Genomic DNA, 27,019 nt, shown 5'->3' with positions numbered 1-27,019 from the left:
AGATGCATGGGGGAAGACAAGCGATGAAAACCAATTGTGGGGCTGCATAATGTTTGCAAGACCATAGTAAAGGAGGGCATCGGCTATGGTGCAACATATTTGCACAGGCTGTGCCATTAAACTTAACACTTCTTCCTCCCTTGTTTCATCTATGAAGTCCTCCCGTACTATAGTGCGTGGTTTAAAGTTTAAAGTTTAAAGTTTTGATTTATGATTTAACATATAAAAATATTGATTGTATTTGTATTTTGAATAATTTGTTAATAGATTTAAAATATTTGTATAAAATATTTGTTATTATTAGAGGTTAAATTATTATTATTATTTTTATTTCTTATTTGAAAAAATTAAAACTTAAAATGAAATATTTACCATTGGTTACAAATTTTAGATTACAAATAAATTTTGACTATTACTATTAACCAACTTTGTTATTTGTCTTATTATTTTATTTTAAGTGAAAATTCAAATTATTAATTTTAAAAATAAATATTTTAATATTATTATTTTATTATTTTTAAATAAAAATAATTTACATATATTAAATAAATCATGTTTGTTTGTCACAAGAATAAACATATTATCAACAAGTTATTTGAATTAGACACGTGGTAATAATATATATTAATTTAGTTTTTAATATCATTACTATTTTTATTTTAATATTTTAATTTTAAATTTGTCATGTTTTTATATGCTTATTCTTAACAATACTTATTACTAACATGTATTTAATCTAATAACTTTATTATTTATCTCATGATTTTTGAGTCAAATTATGATAAAAAAAAATTTAGATTTCAATTTCATGTACTATTTTTTTATTGGAATAATAAACATTATATTATTATCAAATTTTGGCTAGAAAATTGAAAATTTTTTCCATTAATTATTTACTGGCCAATTTTTATCTCCCTCCACTTTTAACTCTTGTTTTAATATTTATTAGTTATCATCTCCACTTTTAACTATTGTTTTTCTTTCTCTATTTATTAGTTGTGATCTCCACTTGAGCTCATATTATCTATTGAGTTAACTTTTGATTTTTAAAATTGATTTAGATTTTAGTTTTAAAATTTTTTTATATTAGTTTAATTTTTTCTTTACATATTATTTTTTAGTTTCTATAATTTATTTAGTTAATAGAATATTTATTAGACATATTATTTTTTTGTATTTCTCTTATTAAATTTTCATTATAGAATTTTTTATGGGTTTTTTAAATAATTTTTTTCATATTTTATAAATTTAATTTAAATAAATAATATTTATTAATCTATTTAAAATATTTTAGTAAATATAATGTTATTTAAATTAAAATTATTAATAATCTAATTTGTTCACATAAGATTATAATTTAAGTATCCACTTTTAGCTATTGTTTCTCTTCTTTTATTTATTTAAAAAATAATTAGTTGTGATCTCCACATTAGATTATGTTGTGAGCTCTATTTATTAAACTTTTGATTTTTTAAATTGATTTAAGTTTTAGTTTTTAAAGTACTTTAATTTTTTTTTTTTTTTTATTAGTTTATTTTTTCTTTAAATATTCTTTTCTCAATTTCTATAGTTTATTTAGTCAATAGAATATTTGTTAGAGATGTCGCTATTTTTAAAAAAAGAACTTGGTATTTCTCTTATTATTTTTTTACAATAAATTTTTTGATGGATTTTTTCTTAAATGATTTTTTTTCGTAGTTGGTAAATTTAATTTAATTGTAAGATATTGAAATTATTGAACACATTTCTTAAGCATAATAAGATTTCCTAAATATTGTAAATTTTATATCTATTTTTCAATCTTCAACTTTTTAATTTTTAATTTTCATTTTTAAAAAAAACTTATATTCACATTATTTAATGTTCATTCTACATTTTTGTCTAAAATCTCATCTCCTATAGGTGCACTCGTTGCATGTACAAAAGCATGTGACTGCTAGTATTATCAAATTATACAATATTCATTATTCATTAAAAAAAATGGAGATACTTTAATTTTTAATCATTGTAAATAATATTTTTATTTATAAATGTTAGATTATAATAATAATGAATATTGGTTTACTTTTAAAATATTGAGATCATTGTGGGGTGATTATTCTCCTCCTCATGCTTTGTGACATACATATTATTTAAAAAACTAAGTTAAAAATAATTCTAAATTTTTAATTAATAATAAATAATTACCATTTCTAATTTTAATTCCTTCAAAAATTAAAATCTAAAAATCTTCATAATTATCTAAGAAATAAAAATATTTTTAAATATAATTTAATAAATAATTTTATCACTCATTAATCTTTTACCATTACAAATGTTAATTATTTATCATTAACTAACTTATTTTTAATAATTAATAAATATACTCTTTTTTTTTTATATTCTTTTATAAAATAAGGAACACATATAATTTGACAACTAGCATTTTGAAATAGTTTAGTTTGTATTTTTAAAGTATTGTTAAGAATGGAATTCAAATAAATAATTTCTATACTTACTAAATCCTAAACAATACTTATTTCTTTATAAAATATTAATAACATTTTAAAATTAAAATAGTAATCATATTAAAACCTATATTAATATATATTATTACCACATGTCTAATTCAGATGATAACTTGTTGATAATATGTTTATTCTTGTAACAAACAAACATGATTTATTTAATATATGAAGTATTTTTATTTAAAAATAATAAATTAGTAATATTAAAATATTTATTTTTAAAATTAATAATGAATTTACACTTAAAATAATAAAGTCAGGTAGAAAATTATGGTCAAAATTTATTTCTAATCTAAAATTTTTAATTAATGGTAAATATTGCATTTTTAGTTTTAATTTTTTCGAAAATAAATAAAAATAGTCATAATAATTTAACCTCTAATAATAATAAATATATTATATAAATATTTTAAATCTATTAACAAATATTTCAAATACAATCAATTTTTTTATATGTTAAATCATAAACAAAACTTTAAACTCAAATAGATAAAATGGAGAAGAAGGAAGTGTAAAGTGTATGACACAGTGGGTGCAAATGTGTTGCACAGTAGCTAGTGGCTACGGTGCAAGCCATACCATTAAACTTAACACTTCCTCCTCATCTATTTCATTTGTGAATTCCTCCCATATTGTGACACGTATGGTTTTGAGTTTAAAGTTTTGGTTTATGATTTAACATATAAAAATATTTATTTTATTTGTATTTGAATAATTTGTTAATATATTTAAAATATTTGTATAATATATTTGTTATTATTAGAGGTTAAATTATTATGATTATTTTTATTTTTATTTTGAAAAAATTAAAACTGAAAATGAAATATTAACCATTGATTAAAAATTTTAGATTAGAAATAAATTTTGACCATTGTTTTTATCTAATTTTATTACTTGACTCATTATTTTATTTTTAGTGTAAATTCAAATTATTAATTTTAAAAATATATATTATAATATTATTATTTTTAAATAAAAATAATTTACATATATTAAATAAATCATGTTTTTTTGTTACAAGAATAAACATATTATCAACAAGTTATTTGAATTAGACATGTCGTAATAATATATATTAATTTAGTTTTTGATATCCTTACTATTTTAATTTTCAATTTGTCATGTTTTTATATGCTTATTCTTAACAATACTTATTAGTAACCTGTATCTAATTTAATAACTTTTTAATTTATGTGATGTTTTTAGAGTCAAATTATGATAAATGAAATTTTAAATTTCAATTTCATGTACTATTTTTTAAAGGAATAATAAACATTGTATTATTATCAAATTATATAATATTCTTTATTCGTAAAAAAATGGAGATAATTTATTTTTTAATCGTTGTAAATAATTTTTTTATTTATAAATGTTAGAGTATAATAATAATTAATATTTGGTTAGATCATTGTGGGGTGATTATTTTCCTCTTCATGCTTTGTGACATATGTACTATTTAGAAAACTAAGTTAAAATTAATTCTAAATTTTTAATTAATAATAAATAATTACCATTTTTATTATTAAATAATCGGTAGATCAAAAAGAAATGTACAATATCAAAAGAGGGGAGGCGAACTTCAACCTCCTAGTTTAACTCGTAATCCATGATCAGTCAACTAGCAAAATATGTAATAGTTTCAGCGAGATTACAAAAAGAGAAATTAGATAAGCTAATCTAGAATATCATCATGATCATCAATCCACACAGTCCATCCCAGCTCTCTTTCCATCCAAAAAACTTTCTTCCACTCAAGAATATGAGCAAAGAACTCAAGTCTATCAGAAAAAGGGCCTCTAGTATCCCGCATCTCCTTAATCAGCCACTTAAGGGCTTCTTCAAAAGCAGCCTAGTCATCAATAATGCTAGCTCGTTCTAGCCCATGTTTCATTTCATAGATGAACATAGTAGTGTGCCCATCTTGAAGAAATCTTTTTAGCTTGTCCTTCTCAAGTTTCATAATGCAGCACACCTACGAGATAATCTTAAAGTGTATGAGTTTCAATTGAAATAAAGTAAGGGATCTACCAACATCTTGGAATTTCTCCTCATTTCTACTTTTCCAAATAAACCAAAGAATATGAGAAGAGAGAATATTCCAAAAAAATTTATCATCCTTCTTGAGACCATATATGTTTCCAAGAATAGTATCTAGCACAAAGTCATGATCAGTTATAGATATTCCAAAAAAATTCCATATAATCCTAGCAAAATGACAAGTAAAGAAGATATGTCTTAAATTTTTAGGAACCTTGCAAATAGAACAAGAGTCAGTATCACCAACCTGAATTTTAATGGGAATTCTATCAAGAAGAAGCTGCCATTTAAAATGTAAAATTTTGGGAGGAATATGAGACATCCAAAATTTGTCAAGGATTTTGTGCCATTTAAGAGAGTCAAAATTCATAGACCAGGTGGTATTCAGGTGTGATAAGATAGAGTGATCTTTATTAAGCACCTTATATATATCTTTGGCTTTGATTTTATGTAAGAGGGATCCATCATCCCAACGAAAATATAAGAATCTATGGGAATCCACATCACATCTACGAGGAAGATTGAGGGGGTGACAGGCATTAACTATCATATTATAGGTACATTTATGAGATTCGGGAAGTTTAAACTTAAGCCTAATATCTTGCCAACTCGCAAGGTTGTCCTTCTCCAAAATATCAATAAAGCTCTTAATACCAAGGTTGTTCCAATGTTTTGTAGAACACCCTTGAGTCAAGGCAAGAGGCTTACCATTATGTTGCAAATTCCACCAGATAGAGCGTTCACCATGGATAGAATTATTGCTATCAAAGTTAGAATTATAGATAAAGCCCCTCACCAACTCCCAAGCCTTCCAAATAGACTTAAAAACCATGGAGCCTTGAACAAAAATAGGGAATGTCTCAGCAACAAGGTCAGCAAAGGGAAGGTTCTTCCAATATTTGGCTTGCTTAGGAAATCCAGATTGAATATTGTTTCTAAGAAGAATTTTCCAAGGCTCATGACCATCAAGAGCCTGAAAAATCCACTTAGCAGCAAGAGAGATCCCTTGAATCCTAAGGTCTTTAAGGCCTAAACCACCTGACTTCTTATCAATGTGACACCAGCTCCATCTAACAGCATGTTTCTTCCTATTACCTTTACCATCAGACCATAGGAATCTCCTAATAGCCTTCTGAATTTTAAATAGTTGGTAATTACTAAACATCCAAACAAAAGAATAGTATATACTATAGGAAGACAAGATTTTTTGGCACACCTGCATTCTACTAGCAAGTGAAAACACCCTATTATCCCACTTGTAGAGTTTCTTAATAAATTTATCCTTAACCCAAATCCACATGTCTTTGAGTGATGGGGAGATGGAAAAAGGAACCCCCAAATATCTAACAATCTTATGAGGTCCGCCCCATGAGTAACCAAATTGGAGAAACCAATCTGGAGGTTCCTCTTTCCATCCAAGCATGATAGATTTGGACTTAGATATATGAGCACCAGAGATGGTTTCAAACAGCTCAAGTTTCAGATTAAGATGCTGAATATTAAGACAAGATAGTTAAAGGAAGAGAGAGGTATCATCAGCAAATTGGATATTAAGAAGCTTATAATTGTCGGGTAAGGAAATCCCATTAACTTTGGGAGAGATAGTATCACCTCTAAGGATATAGTACAAGGCATCAGAAGCAATAACAAAAAGAGCAGGAGCAAGAGGACATCCTTGTCGAATGGATCGGGACAAGGGTATAGGATTAGATAAAAATCCATTGATTTCAATTCTAGCAGAGGAATCCTTAAGTAGCACTTGAATATATCTAACAAATTCATCAGGGAATCCAAAGGCCTGAAGGATAGAAAGGATGAAATCCCATTCGATCCGGTCATAGGCTTTCTCAAAATCTAAAAGAAACATAGTAGAATTCTGATTCGAGGCCTTGGCCCACTCCATTGACTCTCAACTGATGAAAAGGTTTTCTAAAATATATTGTCCCTTGATGAAACCAGTCAGGGTGGAACAAATGAAGTTGGGTAGAATATTAACAAGCCGAGAGGCCAAGGCTTTGGCCAAAATTTTATATGAAACGTTGAGCAAGGTAAATGGCCACCAATTCTTGATGAGAGATTTGTCTCCATCTTTAGGGATGAGCTTAATAATCCCCATATTGATAGAATTATCCAGAGTGCCACAATCATAAAATTCTGAAAATAAATCAAATAGATCCTTAGTAATCCAATCAATGTTAGATTTGTAAAATTCAGCAGGAAGGCCATCCGGCCTAGGTGCTTTATCCTTCTTAAGAGTAGATATAGCATCAGAGATTTCTTGAATAGAAATCCTAGCCCTAAGGTTGGAGACATCACCCTCAACAATTTTTTTAGGAATGAGCTCCTTGCATTTATTCCTAAGATCTTTGGCATTACTACTATCTTCAGAATTGAAAAGAGCTTTGTAAAATTCCTCAAAGGCAGCAGCAATGTCATTGATATCAATAAACTCTTGATTATCGATAACAATTCTATCAATTTTCTCTTTACTCTATTTTTTCTTAAGGTAATTAGAAAAGAATTTGGAGCCTTTATCCCCATATTTCAACCATTGTTGACGGCTTCTAATAGAGGCTCCAATGGTTTTAATATGTTGATGCCTCCTCAGAGAATCTTTGGCAGCAAAGACACATTCAAGATGAGATAAAGAGGAGGGATTAGCTTGGGCATCTAATTCAGCAGATTGAAGGCGATCATTCAATTCATTTTCCACTCTTTTGTAGTTTTTGGCTTTTCTTTGACCTAAGGTTTGAAATATTTTCCTCCACGAGGAGACATTTCTATTCCATCTATCAACTTGAGAAGGGAAATGGATAATAAGATTGAATGACCTAACCATCTTAACTGCAATAGCAATATCCTAATCATTAAGCAAGGATGTGTTAAGAATAAACTTATCATTATGATGAGCACTAGGAGCCAGAGAATTCCTTATGTTGATGAGAGCAACTATAGGAAGATGATCAGAGAGAGTCTAGAGGAAGAAGCAAAAATAGGGGATTGCTATTGATTAGGAGAAAATGAAAAAAAAGTTAGAGTTGACATAAAATCTATCAAGCCTGGAGTAAATCCTTCTAGACCCCTGCTGAAAGTTACACCATGTGAACCACAGGCTGGTAGTATCCCTTCTACACCCTTCCATAGGATCAAATAGATTAATTTTATGTTTACAACGATCCCAATAGAACTTCTCTTGATGTTTCCAAGCAAAAGGAAGAAGACCACCAGACTTATCATCTTGATTCTCAACCATGTTAAAGTTTCTGGCCAGAATCCATGGTATGTTGGCTAGATTATCAAGCCAATCCCAAAGAATGATCCTATCTTTAGCCTCATTGGGAGTTTATATGAAGCAAACTCCAAAAGAAGTGCCATTGAAATCAATCACGACCCAAGCCACACGATTACAAGGGGAGCTTCCAGTAGAATTAATATGTCTTCCCCAGCAAGGATTAATAAGCAAGGTAGCACCACCCTTTCCTTTAGGATGATTAGTGCAAATTTTAATAGCATCCCTCCAAATGAAATCCAGAGAAGAATTAAGAAGAAAGTTAACAGCTTTGAGCTCTTGCATCATAAAAAAGTCTATGTTTTTATGCCCCAATAAAAATCTCTTGGGGATAGATTTCCTATCAGGAGACTCGAGGCCTCTTATATTCCAAGATATGTGCTTCATGATGAAGAGTGCATTAAGGGGCTAGTAAGGGGAGTCAAGATCTTCTCGTTCTTCTTTTTATTTTTAGAACCTAAGGGTCTGCCCTTTTTCTTAGAGGCATTAGATCCCATGAGGGGATCATCCTCATCCTGACCATTATAAGATTGAGAGTGGTTAGAATGGGATCCAACCAAGTCAAAATCCCTCATAACATGTGATCCAACCAAGTTTTGGGTCAACATGCAATCAGGATATCCATGGTCCCCAATAATGCTAAATCCAACCGGGTTTTGAGACTTAGCATTATCAGAACTATTTTTAGCAGGAATAACTTCAATATAAAAATCATCATCCAACTCTTTAAGGGCTGAGATGGGGGGGCTGATGGTGTTATCATCAGAAGGGGGGACTACATTTAGGTTAGGGCAATCCTTACCACTAATCATGTCCATAGGGACCTCACCCATGGTAACATCACTAGACTTACCATTGTTTGAGCTTTGACCTTCCAAAATATTTTTACCAAGGATCCTTCCATCCATAGAGGGTCTATCTTCAACCAATAGTGTAGGAGATGCCAAAGAAGCAAAGGGGTTAGCTTTAGAAGTAGTACGGATTTGATCGAGGGCCAATTGTTGAGTATTCTTTTTTCTTTGTTTCTTATTTTTCACTATTTGAAATCCCTCATTATCCCTCAAATTACCATTCTAGTCAGAAATGGCAGGGTGTTGAGTCTTGCTAGGTTGATTAGCTATAGGGTTATTAATATGAGAACCAGAAGATCTATCAAAATTTCGAGTGGGAATCAAAGAAGATGGGATAATAGCTAATTCTTTGTTGATAGGGTTACCGTTAGCTATGTCCCCCTGTTTTGGTTCAGCATTTTTATTATTAATGATAGGACAGTTCTTTCGGATATGCCCTTCTTTTTTACACAAAAAACAAGTGTTAAGACCCCCTAGAAGTTCAATCGGGCAGGAAATAGTTTCACCTTGAATTTTCAGGGTAAGTTTCTGGGGAATATCAACCCCTGGTTTAAGAGAAACTAAAACCCTAGCATCAAGATTAGCCACAAGCCTGGATGTTTCATCGATTCTGATAATGGTACCAAAAGGAGCAAGCAATTGAACAAGGAATTTCCAAAGGAATGGTGGAACTTCTTTTAAAATGATCCACTTGGGTGAAGACAGAATGAGGACTTCATCGCAAACTGCATCATGCGACCAAGTCAAAGCCCTAAAGGAGGTTTTATGAACATTCTAGTATTGCCATTTTAGGGCTTCAACCTGAGCCTCGTGATTATGAAAGAAAATAATGAAAAGTCCTTTCTGAACCTGTCTACAGAAGGAAATCTTAAGCCCTAGTTTTAAATTCCATAAATTATGAAACCAATCGTCCAAAATTTTTCTAGGAGGACATTTTTCAATATCAACACATGCAAAGAAAATGGCAGTGTCACAGAGATGAGACTTCTCCAAAGTAATTTCCTTAAGCATAGCATCATTTGGTGAGATAACAAATTCATTCAAAAGGTTGGGAGATTCCTTACCTTCCTCGAATGATCTCTTGCCTCCAACCACCTGCACAAATCTCGCATCAACGGAGACCCCATGATTACTGGGTGCCACTGTCTCTGCAAAAGACTTCTTTTGACGCAAGGTTGAAGGGCTAGGACTATGGATAGAAGCTAAGGGTGGGGTTTCAACACCAGAAGGCAAAGTGAAAGAATCGGAACCCAAAGGCACATTGAAAGGTGATGGAGATAACACAGTGGGATTGGGATTAATGGCAATAAGGGAGCCATCGGAGCCCAACTCCATAGCATAGAAAGAAAAAACAAAGTAGAGGTAATTAAAGAGTTAAGGAAAGAGAAAATCAAACTGGGGTGGAGAAGCGTTCTCGTCCACAAATGATCACCACGCCCCCAAGGCACGCATTACCATTTTTGCACCGTGAAGACAAAAACTTGCAAATCAAATGCGTAAGTCTCTGCAAATCTCCCTGCAATTTTCGCTCAATTAGAATCCCTGAAATTTTTGTTCATTCGCTACAAACCCACGTTTCCTTTCCCTATTTACTGAAGTAGCGCTGGCCAGGTTTTCCAAAAAATCTGCAGGTTTTGTTGGCATACACGGGTTTCAATTTACAGAATAAATTTGCTATTTGTTCTCGCTGTTTGTTTTCACTATTTGCCAGATATCGGTTTTCTATAATAATTACCATTTCTAATTTTAATTCCTTCAAAAATAAAATCTTAAAATAGTTATAATTATCTAACAAATAAAAATATTCTTTGACTATAATTTAAGAAATAAATTTATCTTTCATTCATTTTCTGTCATTACAAATGCTAATTATTTATCATTAACAAAATTATTTTTAATGATTAAAAAATATATTTTTTATTTTCATTATTCTTTTATAAAATAATGAACATATATAATTTGACAACTAGCATTTTGAAATAGCTTAATTGATATCTTTTAAGTATTGTTAAGAATGAAATTCAAATAAATAATTTTTATACTTACTAAATCATAAACAAAACTTCTTTCTTTATAAAATATTAATAATATTTTAAAATTTAAATAGTAATGATATTAAAAACTAAATTAATATATATTATTACCACATCTCTAATTCAAATAACTTGTTGATAATATGTTTATTCTTGTAACAGACAAACATGATTTATTTAATATATGTAATTTCTTACTTAAAAATAATAAATTTTTAATATTAAAATATTTATTTTTAAAATTAATAATTTGAATTTATAAATTAATGAAATAAATAATAAAATCAGATAAAAAATTATGGTTAAAATTTATTTCTAATCTATAATTTGTAATCAATGGTAAATATTTCATTTTTAGTTTTAATTTTTTCAAAAAAAAATAAAATAATCATAATAATTTAACCTCTAATAAAAACCAACATATTATATAAATATTTTAAATCTATTGACAAACTAGTATATATATCTTAAATAAATCTATCTAAAGAAATGCTGATATCCACTGTAAAATAATTATAAATTAATTTACTATATCTAAAATTACTTATATTTCCTTAATCTCCATTTATTTTGTTTTTTACTAACTTAAGCTTTTTATTTTAATTTCTAAAAATATGGATGATTTATGTCTCCAAATATTATAATTTAAACAAATATTTTATGTGGTTTTTATTAATTTTTTATTAAAAGTATTTTCTATTTATAATAAGATTCAAACTTTTGACATGTAGATGGTTGCTAAATTTAATCTAGAAGAATAAAAGTTAACATTAACACATTCACACCATCCCACTCCACCCATTAACATTAACCTTGAAAGTTAAGCATTGCCGCTAGTAAGAGAAATTGGATTCCTTATCCTCGACGTGCATGCACTGATATTTTTGCATTGACAAATCTGGTAGTTGCTGAATGTTAATGATACCGCGGTAGATATATGAATCGATCACAAGATTTCAAGATGATTGTGAAATATCTTAATATTGCTATATTGCAACTAAATGGGAAACTAAGGGAAAGATGGGAACTCTACAGTATTTTATTTATCAATTCATAAATGCAGGTACGCCCAAAATGGCCATTTTCAAGATAATTCGGTGATTGTATAAGTTACAAACCCAAACATTGAGTGCTGTTGACAGACGAGCAGTGCCTTGTCTGCAGCCCCTGTTTATATACCTCAAGGAGGACAATTTTTGTGATAATTCTTAACTAAAATAACAAAATATGGCCTTCCAACAGTACAGATCAGAAATTAACAAGTTGTACGTTGTCAAAAAGGCTTATCTACTGTTCATATACAGTGATTTCTTTACCTCCTTGTCTTCCTTTACCTTTCCCCTTTCACGCATTGTGAGTCTTTTTAGTTAGAAAATAGTATCCGCCCGGCCCACAGCAATGCAAGAAATGCGCATGAAAAAGTATTGTGTATCCCAATTTTCCTCCAGATGATCCACTAGATTTGCAATCGTGCAGAGAGTGTTTGGAACCAGCCAACTTCGTAAAATAAATCTATACAGCTTTCCTCTACAAGGAATCAACCAAGTCAAATATCCTTCCTTGGTTGAGATGGGCATATACGCAATAAATTAGGGTTATGAAATGGGTATAGCAAAATAACAATCAGTTTAACGAGTTGGTTGGTTCCAAACACTCTCTTCACGATTGCAAACTTGTTTCGATCATCTGGAAAAGAACTAGGAGTCAAAACACAGTCCTCTCAACATTTCTTTCATTGCGATAGGTAGAGCAGATCTATTTGCTTTCAACTGTAGAAAGATATAGCCTGAAAAATACATAAACTGAAGCATCTAGTCCTTTGTAAGAGGAGCAATTACCTTCATCACTCGTCCGTTGAAGCTTCATCATCTGAACACGCCAAGAGTTTCTCTGGCTTCAATTTCCAAATGGATCCATTTACCACCGACGTTAAAGTAGCCGCCCTTATCCTGTCCAATCTTTGGAGGAAATGGTTCAAACTTTTGAGACTGCTACGTGTGAACACCCGGTTGTTCTAAGCTATCTTAGCTCCACCCACTCGTCCAATAGTCTCCGGCATTAAATCCCTACGCTTGACTCTCTACGCCATTCTGTCCCATGTTAACTGCATAGAACACAGGTTCTTTAGAACTGGACACTCTCTTGTGATAAATGTGTCCATTATGCCTTCCGGCTCCTGCCCTCATTTAGGGAAAAGGTACGCGATGGAACACTATTTAGGTTAGTTTGTGAATTTATAATAGTTCTTGATTCTCTATTCATGTTGGTGACAAGTAACACCTTATTTGTTTCTATTGTTGGTGTCTGTCTCGCCACCGAGGAGAAAAGCTGTCAGACCAGGTATAGGACAGCCACTTAAACCCATGTTCGCTTTTCATTTCTTATCGGTAATTACTAATCACACGCCACACAAACTTGATCGTTCACTTTTTCTAGAGTGTTCTGCTTTTTATCCTTTCTTGCCGTCATTTTCTTGATTGTAATAATGGTTTTTTCTCAATCCACATCATGTGGACAAACGTTTTCCACTCATCTTTACTTTAGAAAAGCAATGGCAAATACAACTGCAGCCAATTGTTTTCATGGATTTAGTATTCATATCTCTATAACTTCATGTCAACTATTGCCGGTAAAGAATGATTAATGATGGACAATTCTGCGTATAACTATCAGCAATACAAAATGTTAAAAGAAGAAGGAAAATACAATAATGTAAGAATTTCACTTAAATTTGAAAGCAAAGAATGATTTTCGAGAGGAATTAAATTACAAATAATAAAACTTCGAGAGGAATTAAATTACAAATGATAAAACTTCAAGAGGAATTAAATTACAAATATTAAAACAACAAAAAAAAAAATTTACTAGTGCTTTTAAATCAGAAAATGTGGGTTGAGAGTGCGTTTACGGTTGTGGAATGGGCCTCCTTTAGTTTGCATTACAATTTGTTAAGCTTGTACCATGAAGCTAGATTAAAGCTTATTAGATTGTATCTATTTTTTATTAATAATTATTATTTATATTGGTAATATTTAAAGTTTATATAAAAATAATATAGTAAATCTTTAGAATACATTTTCTTTTAGAACCCTTGTAAATTAAAGATAAAAAATATTAAATTTGAGACAAGTGTGAATGTCTACAAAAATGGTGTTTATATCTAGTTTATTTAGACACTAATATGAATCATTGTATCATATTTTTCTTCTAAAATATGAAATATTTAATATGTAATTTATAAGAAAAAAAAGTTAATGCAGCATTGCAATTTGATAGTAATAATTAGCAATTTAAAGCATGTGAAGATATGTTTACTTCACTTATCACAAGAAAACACTATGTATTAATTTAAAAAACTATGGATCTAATATATACAAATATATGGATTAAACATTTCCATAGAAATAGATTGTGGAATGTAAATAATCAAGTGAATTTTTGATAATGTAATATCATTCATAATCAAAACCTTCCATAGTTCTTCTCTAGAGAGAGATTTAATAATCCACTTTGAGGCCAAGGCAATCCCATGAGTCTTGAAATATTTGATACCAAGCCCCACTATTTCTTAGGAACACAACACGAGTCCCATTTCACATGGTGTCTTTTTTTATTTCCCAAACCATCAAACCACAAGAAGTCCCTCATAATTTTCTCTGGGATTTTAGATTGATATTTGTCAAATAGAAATATAGAAGAAAAAGTAGATATGATGAGTTGACAAAACCTTTTGAAAAATATGAATCCTCCAAGCTAAAGTTAGGTTATTAGTTTTCCCTTTCATATATTGTTTTATAATTTTTTAAATATTGCCAAGACCACATATCTTTAAGAGGAGGATCAATGGAGAAAGGGATCCCTGAATATTTAATAATGGAAGTAGGGTGAAGCCACTACCACCATTTGTCAACCACCCATTCAGAAGGATTAGTCTGGCAACCAATTATTGAGGACTTTTTTGTAGAAACCTTAGAACCTGAAACCAAACAAAAGAACTATAGTCTATTGACCATATTATCAAAATTGATTTCCTCCTGAACCACAAAGAGGGTAGTATCATTAGAAAATTAAGCACTTAGAAGAGTCTCATTGTTAGGAAGAGTAATACCTCTAACTGAAGGGCCAAGTTGAGGACATCTAAGGATATAATAAAGTGCATTTGTTGCAATCACAAATATGGCAGGAGCAATGGGGCACCCTTGTCCTATAGATCTCTGAAGAAAAATAATATCTGTAAGATCACCATTAATATCTATAAGTGTGCAAGAATCTTTTAAAAGAATATTTATCCATTTGTAGATGTTGGGAGGGAAACCTAAAGCACTAGGCATACCCAAGACAAAGGGTCATTCAATTCAATCATAAGCCTTCTCAAAATCAATCAATACCATAGCTACATTTTGCACCTCACACTTTGCCCAATGCATGGCCTCCCAACTAGTGATAAGGTTTTGTAGAATGAGTCTTCCCTTAATAAAACCAGTTTGAGTAGGGGAAATAAACTCACCTAGCAATCTCCAATTCTCCTAGCAAGAACTTTGGCGATGATCTTATAACACAAATTAAGTAAAGAAATAGGTCTCTAGTTCCTCACTTGTGTTTTATCACCCCTTTGGGGGGAAGTTTAATAATACCTCGATTAATCTATGTTCCAAGGGATCCTTTATCTAAGATATCTTCATATAATTCCAAAAGTTTAGGACCAACCCACTCCAAATTATGTTTATAAAATTTAGCAGGAATACCATTAGGGCCTAGGGAAAAACAATATATATTAATTGAAAAAATATTGATCTAATATATAACAATATATGGACTAGACATTTTATTGTAAGGTCATATGTAGAAATGGATTAAGGAAGGTAAATAATCAAGTGAAATTGATAATGCAATGTAGAGGGTAGGTGCATTAATAAGAATAAAAAGATAAAATATATGGATGAATATGTAGAAAATATTCCTATGAAAATAATGTAGGAGAGATGTGGGTGCATATGAGTGTGTAGTAGAATAGTAGATGAATAGGGAAGAGAATCAATGTTGTACAAAATTGTGTGGTTTGTCAATGCTTATTAGTTGTTATTTCACCTCAAGTGAAGTGATTCTTTTCTACATGATTGATGAAGCACTAACCAATATATCATAGTTTTGATAATCACAAAGATTACAAATAGAGGTGAAAGAAGAAGGGATCCAATCATTCTTTAAAAAAAAAAAAAAAACTAAGTGACTTAATTAATAAAATTTCACAAAATAGATAAAAAAACTAAATGATAAATACAATAGACATGTAATATAAAAAATTATAATTTGTGTATATACTCTAATATATGCACAAACTCTAGTGTACTATACTAATGTAATAAATATAATAAATATAATCTACGACATATATAATTATAGATTCTATTTTAATGTAGTGGCTAGGGTTAATCTATTATTAGTTCTAAGTCTAGGTTTCAGAGGGACCTTCAACTCAAAAGTCAGTACATGCTCAACTTGATGGGGATTTCTATAGGTAACATTTTCTGTGTAACTTGAAAAAAAAAAGACAAAGAACAAGAAGATGTTGCAAATGGTCCAAGGAGAAGAACAAGGGGTAGACTCAATAGCTCAAAAGGATTCTGATGTGAAGGAGATTTAGGTTATTAAAGCACTTAAGGAGTTAGTTTAGTTATTGTTTTTGCTATTTTCTTTCATGTTTATCTATTTTGTTAGGTTTGGTTTTGTGATGCTTTAGTTCCTAGTTTTTTGGATTTTATGTAGGCTTTTTTCTTCCAGCACAGTTCTTTCTTTGGACATTACTATCTATATTTCGTTATCTAATACTTTGTGGGTTTTGGGTCATAATACCAATCCCTTTGTCATCATTGTAGTTTTCTTTGTTAAATCCTATTAGGCCCTTTGATGAACCTATTAGCTCTTAACTCACATTTGAAATGCAATACTTTGACATGAAGAGTAAACTTAGTTATGTCAGATACTAATGATTGCCAAATTGCAATGGTGATAATTTAATTACTCTTGGTTGATAAAGTTATTTTCATTATGATGTCCCTAATAATAGAAAATAATTAAATGATAATAATAATATGAGATAGATAAATACATGATATAAGTACATATATTTTTTGATATATTGATAATCTATGAGATATATAATATTAATTATAAGTAATAACAATAATAATTTGATAATGTATATATTCAAGAATAATATTATGATATTATTTGTAATACAATATAAAAATAAATAACATATTACTTAAATATGAGAAGTAAATATTATTGTTAATATAAAGCAAAATATACTATAATACTAGGAATAATGATATTACTAGTATTATAATTAATATAACACGTATCAATGCACAAGTCTAAACCTGAACCAACATTATATCTTTATTCAAATACATTAAGTGCACATAGGGGTAACATCACCAAGGGTCATGTCACACCATGTGCTTATTTAAGAACACAGCCGTAGCAGGAGATAGACATAGGACCAAAAAAAGGATAGTGGATTCATCATCGCCGAAGGACATATCAAATTCACTATTATGAAGGTAAAAAACATATTAAATCTGCTGATAAAAGAATGGAACTCGGTTAGCATTAAAGGAGGTGAAGGACATAATGTATTCCGCTCGGGGTCAGGATGTTGTCACGGGAAAGTGGATAGAAAGTACATAGCATCAAGTGATATAAACAAATAACCATCCATAGTCAACTACGCACTTGTCGGTCCACATCAGATAGTATGTGGGTATAGAATAGTAGTAGACTGGTCATTCGTTGAGGTTCACATTTACATTCAATACAATAACCAAATTCATTATTACTGTTTCAATCTAGTCGATAGAGGAGAAATATCAAAGTTGACTCAACTATTTGTATAAGAAGAATATTAAGTGGAAATAATTATAAATATAATTTATAATTATATTATTTAATTAAAAGATTGGGATTAAGTTAACATATAAGGAGGAAAGAGTTCTAATTATAAATATAATTATCTCCAAGTTATCAATAACTATATTATTTATTTAAAAGGATTGGAATTTCTTGAAAATAACTACAAATTTCATATAATTCTAAGCATAAAATAAATATTTAAAGTCTTTAAACTAGAACTAAGAGCAACCTAAGGTATAGCCTTAAAACGGGACATTACAAGTGGTATCAGAGCAACCTTCCTGCCTGCCTGTGGAAATTAGTTAATGCAAAAACACCAAAGGAATCAGAGAGCATTAGAAAGAGAAGGAAGGAAACATTCTACCAAAATAAACAATCAAAAGTAATGAATTAAAAGCTTTCATGGAACAAACAAATCAAACTACTCGAGCACTCATAGAACAAATTGAATGAAATGCTCGGGCTATAGCTGAGTAAAGTGAAACAAATCGACTCCTCTTCAAAGCTCTTCATAATATAAAAAAAAATGGGAGAGATACAAATTCTAACCAATCTAAAGATGATAATAATCAGTGGCATATACCAAAAGCAAAGCATAGACCCACAAGACCTTCCTTCTTACTTGGAGAAAAACAAGAAGATGAGGATGAGGTAAATGAAGTAAATAATATAAATGAAATTATAAATGAATACTCAAGAATCAATCCTGAACTTAGAAGGGAGATACCCTTTAAAGATTATTGTGATGCTCAGATGAAGTCACTATCAAGTAGAAAGAGACAAGCACACCAAGAGAAAGGACTAAGAGAAGAGATAAGTAAAGTAAGCCTTCCAAAATTTGACAAAAAAGAAAGAACTATAGCACATTCATGGGTACAAATGTTGGATACATATCTTTCCTTAAATCCTATGACAGAAAAAAGTGTTGTTCAAGTTGTCCTTCATTTAAGAGGAGTAGCACAAGATTGGTGGCAACATGGCCTTAGCAATCAGGGACATAAACAAATTAAGAGTTATAATGAATTTACCCAAAAACTCGTAAAGCGGTTTGATCGAATAGATGCAGAATGGTACTTCAAAAGGTTAACCCAACTTAGACAAGAGGGATCAGTGATGGAATTTGCTAGGGAATTTGAAAAGTTATCAACCATGGTACCCAAAATATCACAAAGGAGACTCACCTATTTATTTATCTGATGGATTGAAGGAATCAATCAAGAGCGCAGTGGGAGCACATGAACCAAGAAGACTAGAAGATGTCATCCAAAAGGTGTTAAAATTTGATATGCACCAAATAAATGATAGGTCCAAGAACCATGCACCTAGCACACATTCCAAACATTATGAAAAGGGAAGAAATCACTCCAAGGACTTCCAGAAAGATGAGTTATGTCACCATTGCAAGGAACCATGGGAATGTGGCCATAAATACAAAAGAAAGATCAAGAGCTATCATGATGAACTAAAAAGAAAAATTTATGCTTTCATTGCAAGGAAAGATGGGAACTAGGACACACATGTGGGAAGAGAGGCCAAGTTCGAAAAATGGACGCTACACTTGATGAGGAAGCAAAGGACAAAGTAAATAAGAGACCTAAATATAATCAAGAACATGATGAAAATGTGAAGGACCAACAAGAACTAGATGAGCTGCAATTTTAGTACAATACACACACACACACACACACACACACACACACACACACACACACACATGTAATAAAGTGAATTATAATAATTAGTTAATCAAGTTACCTCCTAAGTAGACCACCTTGATGGATGTCAATGGCTACCATCAAGGCCAAGGGGGCCAAAGTTCCACTCTTGGGCTTAGGTAGGATATTTAAGAAGAATAAGATTACCTCCTAAGTAGACCACCTTGATGGGTTTCAATGGTTGTCATCAAGGCCAAGAGGGCCAAAGTTCCACTCTTGGGCTTAGGTAGGAAGAAAAATAAAATTTACCATCTAAGTAGAACACCTTGATGGATGTCAAAGGCTACTATCAAGGCCAGGCGAGCCAAAGTTCCACTCCTGGGCTTATATTGTTTAAGTTAAGGGTTGATATCATGTCAACTTAATTCAGTTAAGAATCTGCCAAGTAGACCACCTTGATGGATTTCAAAGGTTTCCATCAAGGCCAAGAAGGCCAAAGTTCCACTCTTGGGCTTGGTAGGAAATTGGTTCAGAATTAACTTATCATGACTAATCTTTCTCTTTGAAGCTATTATATAAATGTACATGCTAATAACTATTTGTGTGTGTAGGATCCACAATCAAAAGGTGTACTATGGAACTATAAGTTATAAACCATTCCCTTTACTTTACTTCATTGTGAAAAATTATAAAGAATGTATGATGTGTCTGCATCGTGTATGCTTTGTGTCTTCATCTGTCTACATCATGTCTGCTCCATGTTTTCATTAAAGATGTTGCACTATGTTTTCATTCATCGAAGATATATATCTTAAAGATCTTTTAAGTCTTACTATGCTAATATTCTTTAAAGGAGTTTTGTTTATGAAATGAGTTTTGCTTGAGGACAAGCAAATTTGAGAGGGGAGGACTGTGATGTCCCCAATTATAGGAAATAATTAAATGATAATAATAATATGAGATAGATAAATACATGATATAAGTACTTTTTTTTTGATATTTTGATAATCTATGAGATATATAATATTAATTATAAGTAATAACAATAATAATTTGATAATGTATATATTCAAGAATAATATTATGATATCATTTGTAATAAAAATATAAAAATAAATAACATATTACTTAAATATGAGAAGTAAATATTATTGTTAATATAAAGCAAAATGTACTATAATACTAGGAATAATGATATTACTAGTATTATAATTAATATAACACATGATCAATGCACAAATCTAAACCAGAACCAACATTATATGTTTAATCAAATACATTAAGTGCATGCAAGGGTAACATCACCAAGGGTCATGTTGCACCATGCGCTTATTTAAGAACATGGACATAGCAGGAGATAGACACAAGACCAAAAAAAGGACAATAGATTCAACATCGCCAAAGGACATATCAAATTCGATGTTAAGAAGGGAAAAAACATATTAAATCCACTGATAAAAGAATGGAACCATGTCAGCATTAAAGGAGGTGAAGGACATAATGTATTCCACTCGGGGTTATGACGTTGGCATGGGAAAGTGGACAGAAAGTACATAGCATCAAGTGATTAAAAAAAAAACTATCCACAATCGACTATGCACTAGTCAATCCATGTCGGATAGTGTGTAGGTACAGAACAACCTTCGATGGGTCATTCATTGAGATACACATTTACATTCAATACAATAACCAAATTCATTATTACTGTTTCAATTTAGTCGATAGAGGAGAAATATCAAAGTTGACTCAACTATTTGTATGAGAAGAATATTAAGTGGATATAATTATAAATATAATTTATAATTATATTATTTATTTAAAAGATTGGAATTAAGTTAACATACAAGGAGGAAATAGTTATGATTATAAATATAATTATCTCCAAGTTATCAATATTATATTATTTATTTAAAAGGATTGGAATTTCTTGAAAATAACTACAAATTCTATATAATTCAAAGTATAAAATAAATATTTAAAGTCTTTAAACTGGAACTAAGAGCAACCTAAGGTATAGCCTTAAAATAGGACATTAGAAGACAGTTCTTTCTTTGGACATTACTATCTATATTTTGTTATTTGATACTTTGTGGGTTTTGGGTCATAATATCGATCCCTTTCTCATCATTGTAGTTTTCTTTATTAAACCCTATCAGGCCCTTTGATGAACCTATTAGCTCTTAACTGAGATTTGAAATGCAATACTTTGACCCGAAGAGTAAAGTTAGTTATGTCAGATGCTAATGATTGCCAAATTGCAGTGGTGATAATTTAATTACTCTTAGTTAATAAAATTATTTTCATTATGATGTCATATGATGTGTTTCTTAATGTTGTGTATTGTGTGCTAATGATGATAAAATATATATGTTAGAATATGATGTCATTTGTATTTGGAATTTATTATTATACTTACCCCATACTTGCATGTGTATGGTGTGCACGTGCATGGTTGTTTCACATTTCTATTTGACAAGCCTAATATAGTTCAAAGATGGACTCATCATATCATGTTAGTTGGGATCTACATGATGCACTACTCACTGCCATGCTTCTTTATTTAAGATATATAGGCACAGTACATGCTCATGTTTTATCCAGGTTTCAAGTATTGGACATCAACTTCCATTAATTACAAGGATGAGTGTGCTCTATCACAATAACTCAATGGTAAGAATGAGAAGATATTGTTGATGTCTAATCTTCATGAAATACTAATTACCTGTTCTGAGAAGAAGGACATGTGTTCAAGGGCCTAGACCTTTTAAACTCGTGACTTTTTTCTGTGTGTTGTTTGATTGTAGTTTCTTGTCAGGTTTTCTTATATTATTGTTATGATTTTTTTTTGCTATGTGATTTACTTAACAAATGATTTAATTGTGATATTTAAATTAATAACATAATATTATAAATTATTAAATATCATTTGATTAAATATGAGAATATTTAATTAATTAAATATGTACTTTAAATTAAAAGACTTAATTTAAAATTCTAAAGTTAGAAATTGGGAAAAGAAAATTAAAATATTAAATATTAAATGGTGATTCATTATATTTATTTAATTAATTAATGGGGAAATGAGAATTGCACTTAATGAATAACCTTTAATTATTAAAATTAACTAAAATAATAAGTTATGCTTTTAATTGTTCTTTGCACAAATAAATAAAATGAAGAAAATAAAATAAAAAATATTTTTAATTGAAAACTTTATTGAGTTGTGCATGAAATGATTAAATAATTAAAATAAATATTATTTAATAAATCTAGAGGCATTTTAGATAGAAACCTACGATAGAATAGTAAATTGTCAGCCTCTTATCTGGGAGATCTGGAGTTCGAGTCTACTCAAGATTAATTATTAAAATAAAAATACTAATTAATTACAACATATAATAATAATCAAAATTGACATTAGCCTTACAAGTTATAAAATTTTGAAATGTTCTCTACAATTTTAGAGCAGGAGTTGGATAGAGGTGGAGCCAAAGAGTCCTCAGCGAGCAGTTCTGGAAGGTGCAGGGTGTTGTTGTTGAAGCTATTGGCTCTATCTAGTAGATGGTTTTCTACAAGATGGTGGTAAGAAGTTGAAACACTAGTACATTTGGGCTCTTTTTTTTACCTTTATTGGTCAAAATTTCTACCCAACTTTTGACCAAACGTTGACCAAATTCAACCGACACATTGGTCAAAAATTTGGTCAAAAAATGTTGAAATTGTTAGCACATTTTTTGCCATTCATTGGTCAAACTTTCGACCAATGCTTGGTAGAAATCTGCAGGGCATTGGTCAAAATTTCAACTATTGCTTGGTAGAAAACTACAGTGCATTGGTTGAAATTTTGACCAATGCTTGGTAGAAAACTGTAGTGCATTGGTTGAAATTTAGACCAAGGCTTGGTAGAAAACTACATGTCATTGGTCAAAATTTTGACCAATGCTTAGTCAAAAAAAATTTGTGGCTTGTAGTTATTGAGGTCTACTTCAGCAATGGCCCTTCCTGTGAAATTGCCATCTAAAACCTTTCTAATGAGATAATGTGTTATGAGCTCTTCATTAGTGGGATGGAACATGAATCCAGGAGGCAGTTGTGCATTGCCCATGGAACGTTCCATCCCACTGATGAAGAGCTCATAACACATTATCTCATTAGAAAGGTTTTAGATGGCAATTTCATAGGAAGGGCCATTGCTGAAGTGGACCTCAACAACTGTGAGCCTCAAGGAGGGTTCAATTCCTTCCTTTATTATTCACTATGCATATAATCCCATACACCCATTTGATCTCAAATGATGATATGTACTGAATGTTGAGTGTCTGTGCTGAGTGCTCCAAAACCATCCATTTCATGCCTTCATCTGTACACAATGTCTTTCTAGTTTCTTTCTACTCACACAACCATTTCATTTTATATGATCATCTAAAAATTGTGTCACTCTCTCAACTATTTCCTCTTGATTGATTGGACTCGCTAAGTTGGCTCACCAACTTGCCCCACTAAGTTGACTATTCAAGTATGCTCGCCAAGTTGACTCTTTGAGTTCGGTCATCAAGTCACCCAACCAAAGTGCCTCATCAAGGTGAATCATTAGGTCTACTCATCGAGCTCGGTCACCAATTTAGCTCACCATGTCACGTCTCTAAGTGGCCTTGCTAAGTCAACTTGCCAACTTGCCCACCAAGTTGCCACTTTAAGCCCACTCACCATGTTATATCGTCAAGCCAGCTCCCCAAGTCATCTCACTAAGTCGACAATTGAAGTACACTCACCAAGTAAACTTTCTAACTTCACTCACCAAGTTCACCCCCTAAGCCAACTCTACAGGTCAACTGATGAAGTCACCCCCACTTGCCCCACCAACTCGCCATGTCAACTCGCCAAGCTAACTCCCCTAATTAGCTCGCCAAGCCAAAAGTTCAAGTATGGTCACCAAGTCAAATCTTTATGTTCGTTCACCAAGTCCGCCCCCTAAGTCAGCTCACCAAGTCACCCCCACCTAGTCACCTCAACAAGTCGACTCTTTAAGTCAGCTCACCAAGTCGGCTCACCCAGTGGTTTTCCCACCTTTCCTCAGCATGTTGGTTCGTTATGTGTGCTTGCCAAGTTTCCCTACTGAGTTGATCCTCTAAGCCCACTCACCATGTCAACTCACTTTTTCGGCTCACCAAGTCGACTATTCAAGTACGCTCGCCAGATGGGCTCGCCAAGTCACCCCACCAAGTCATGTCAACAAGTCGATTGTTCAAGTATATGCTCACCAAGTTGACTCTGAGTTCGCTCATCAAGTCACCTCACTAAGTGACCTCAACGAGTTGACTCCTTAAGTTTTCTCACCAAGTTAGCTCTCCAAGTCATCTCACCAGGTCGATTCACCATCTCGTCTCACCAAGTGGGGCTCTCTATGTAGACTCGCCAATCTGCCCCACCAAGTCGCCTCTTTAAGGCCGCTAACAATGTCGGCTTGCTAGGTCTATTCCCAAAGTCGACTCACCAAGTCAACTGTTCAAGTATGCTCACCAAGTCACCTCACCAAGTTGACTCTTTAAGTTTGCTCACCAAGTCCACTCACCATGTCAGCTTGCCGAGTCAGCTCACCAAGTCACCCCTCCAAGTTGCTTAAAGAAAATAAAAATTTGGTGTCATTCAAACTTACTATATTTGGAAGACAAGAAGTGGAGCTTCAACACCTATTTGTCTAAGAAGAAGTACTTTTGTTGCTTCTATCAACAATTTAACACCTTATCAGAAGAACCACAAATGACATAGCCAATACAATATTCCAAGTCTCCTCTAAGATGTTCCTGATTTCTTTAACACCAGGTGACTACCATTGGCATTGATCACCTTTTTTTACCATATTATCCATATTACAACTTTACTACTCTAAAATTACATCTAATCAATACAAATTCAAAGCCAGTACTTTCAAATGGAGTTAAATCAGTCCAGGAGTAAATGCCAGTACTTTAAAATGAAGTTAAATTAGTCTAGGAGTTAGAGTAGCAATACTATGGAAAAAGATTCATGAGAAAACATATTAGTATTGATCTTCAGCTAACTTGTAATTTATTGATTAGAATTGCATAACGTTTATCTTTATCCACATCTTCAATCACCTTTTTTTTCTCATCCACTGGTGGGAGTGGAATCTACAATTAGGTAGAAACCAATTCCCATGTGATCTCCACATGCATTAATTTTTGTTAAAAACAGACAGGAAAAATAATATACAATTTGTTATATCATAGTTCATACCTTGATTCTCTTCATCTTATTAGTGAATTTTGAATTGACTTCGAAGACATCTGTTTGTGTCACAGTTTTTGTATTTGGCTCTTTATTGAGAATTTTATGTTTCACACATGAAAGAGAATGCAGAAATCTGACAATATCTTCATCAATCAAATTCAATTGAGTCTTCACTACTGAGTAACTTAGCCTTTCGGATGCAAGAATGCTGATGCCTGTGTATCATAACGACAAAGTAAGTTACACAAGGAAAAAGAAGTGAATTCCAGATATATCAAGGAAACTAACACTAATAAATGTGATGTATTCACTTTGCATATTTATGGTTTCTATAACAGGGTTAGTGCAAGAAGTTGGGTCTCACTTTTGGCCAAAAAGTGGAAGTGTTTTTCTTGCTTTTGAAATATTTTTTCAATTGATGCCAAAACTTGAGCCATTTATATATTAAATATTAAAAAACTTTAGAAATAAAAATTTTAGTGCCTAGAATCTTCTTTTTGAATATGTAATTTATTTTTATACCCATATGATAAATTTTTTTTGGTATGGATCTTTAAAAACCACTTTTTCAAAATGCATGTATGGACACCATAATTTGACACAAATTAATGAATTTTTGTGAATCCTTTTAAATGGAGTTACTTGACACACCAAAGATTGATGAGAATATTTGTCTTAAATTTTTTAATGAATATTTTTTTTATTACATTTTAATTGGCTATGAAAGAAAATTTTAAAACCTCTCATGTACGAACACCATAATTTGATCAAAATTTCACTTTTTTCATTTTTTTATTTTTTTTTAAAACTTCAAAAGAATTGAATGAAGATTGATGACATATAAATTAATTTAAGAAAAAATATACAATTAAAAAGTTATTAAAGTTTTAGTGAATGTTTCTATTTTACATTTAGGTACCACATTTGATTAGAAAATAATAATAAAATAGTAAATAAAAACATAACTATATAAAATTTATATTTTTGAAATTAGGATAGTGAGAGCTCTAATGGGTTTTTGTTTCGTAAAATAATTTGATCGAGAAGACCCTCTAAAAATTATGGCAAGGCATGAATTTGTCAATTCAATGCCTTAGCCAAATCTTAACAGGCCAAGGCATAGGGTTGGTCTCACCAAGCATGTCCCAAATCAAAATTCGAGGCAAGAAAAAAAAAATCCCGCCTCATGTTGTAAGAAATGGGCACCTGTTATTTGAATTTCAAAAAATGGGTACTCGTTTTGAAAAGCTAAAAGCGGCATGTAAAATCCGTCAAAAACTTAAAAATTTGAATTTTTAAGAAATGGGTACCCATTTTTTACTTTTTAAAAATGGGTACCCATTTTTTATTTTTTAAAAACGGGTGCCTGTTTCTTAAAAATTTAAATTTAAATTTTTTTGAGAAATGGGTACCCATTTTTTGAAAATAAAAAACGGGTACCCGATTTTTAAAAATAACGAGTGCCTATTTTTTAAAATTA

The sequence above is a fragment of the Cupressus sempervirens genome, chromosome 10, assembly GCF_028749045.1.
Source record: "Cupressus sempervirens isolate cs-2001-9-10 chromosome 10, ASM2874904v1, whole genome shotgun sequence".
Taxonomy (NCBI): Eukaryota; Viridiplantae; Streptophyta; class Pinopsida; order Cupressales; family Cupressaceae; genus Cupressus; species Cupressus sempervirens.
The sequence above is the reverse complement of the archived record's forward strand: the minus strand, read 5'-3'. Positions refer to the sequence as shown.